Raw genomic sequence first — 1,735 nt, 5'->3', positions numbered from 1 at the left:
GTATGCTCTTATGAAATTATATTGGCCCCTTTAATCTTTGGTTATACTTCCCTTTTGGGTGTTTAAGGACATACAAGTGGACCAGATAAACTGATTTGTTTTTACTCTTGAGGTACTATTTATTTTAAGTGAGTAATTTTCAAGGTTGAGTACCAATGTGGCAAGTTCCTTTTCATGTTTACAGCAAAGCCTAAAATAGGACTCTTTTCTTTTTTTTTGGTCTTTTTGAGACAGGGTCTCCCTGTAGCCACAGCTGGCCTGAATTCACTATGGAGACCAGGTTGGCCTCAAACTCAGAGCGATCTGCCTGCTTCTGACTCCAAAGTGCTGGGATTAAATGTATAAGTGTATGTACCACTTTTAGATCTTTTATTGACTTCAAATTTGTTTTTGAATTGTATGTAGCATGAGAAAGGTGAAGAAATTCACATTTCCCTGACACCATGTATTGTGGCGTTCTCCTTTTCTCCAGTTTTTTGAGTATCGGTCATATTCTTCATTTCTATGTATGCCATGGTCCATTTTCTACACCCATTTCTGTTCTGTAGGTCCATTTGCTACCATTGTGCCTATACCACATCATCCAAATTTATAGCTTTATTCGATACCTTACACTTGGTGTTTGGTAAATTAGGCCCTCATTTTGTCTTTTTCTTCCCAATTGTCTATTTCATTAATAAAACATTGTCATATATATTCTTTCTCCTCTGGAAAGGAAATCTTTTGCTCTTCATATAAGCTAACCTAGTTTTGAATGCACCGAAAGTTCTTTAAACTTTTTAAATATAAGAACCCAGACCATAGGGAGGAAGTTCGAGTGGGAAAGATGGCCAGTAGAGCTTTCAAAGTCGAAAGACCACACCATTTCCCCCACTCTGTTAGGAAACCAGACTTGCAAGCATTTCTAACTGGCTGGAGATAACTAGGCTGTAGCTTGGGTGAAGGTTGAGCTGACTGGAGGGGCTTAAGATAATTTTTAAAATATTTATTACTTTTATTTTATGTGTGTGAATGTATTGCCTACATGTACATAAGTGCACTTGTGTTGTGCAATACTTGCAGAGGTCAAATGTGAACACTGGATACCCTGGAACTGGAGTTACAGATAGTTGTTAGCTGCCATGTGGTGCTGGGAACTGAAATTGGGTCCTCTGGCCAGGGCTCTTAACTGCTGAGCCACCTCTCCAGTCCCCAAGGTAATTTCAAAAAGCTAGAAGATAATATCAGATTCAAGAAATATAACACAATCATCTAGACACAATTTAGTGAAACCATATTATATGTAAGACAAAGATCTTTAGATCTTTTTTTTTTTTCTGTCTTTTTGAGATAGGTTCTTCATGTAGCCCCAGCTGGCCTGGAACTCACTATTTAGATAAGTCTGGCCTTGAACTCACAGAGATCCACCTGCCTCTGCCTCCCAAGTTCTGGGACTACAGGTATGTGCCATCATGCCCCAACAAGACAAAATCTTAAAAGCTACAAAAGACAAGGAGGGACTAGAGAGCTGGCTCAGCAGTCAAGAGCACTGGCTGCTCTTGGAGAGGTCCCAGGTTCAATTTCCAGTCCACATGGCTAACAACCATCCATAAGTCCAGTTTCAGGGGAATCCAACACCCTCTTCTGATCTCTGCAGGCATTGCATAGCATAGGTACACTTACATACATGCAGGCAATACACTCATACACATAAAATAAAATAAAAAGCCAAAGGACTTAAATTGTTTTACAAAAC

Source organism: Nannospalax galili, unplaced genomic scaffold, assembly GCF_000622305.1.
Source record: "Nannospalax galili isolate Female #2095 unplaced genomic scaffold, S.galili_v1.0 scaffold45, whole genome shotgun sequence".
NCBI classification, from domain to species: domain Eukaryota; kingdom Metazoa; phylum Chordata; class Mammalia; order Rodentia; family Spalacidae; genus Nannospalax; species Nannospalax galili.
This window is presented reverse-complemented; position numbering follows the sequence as displayed.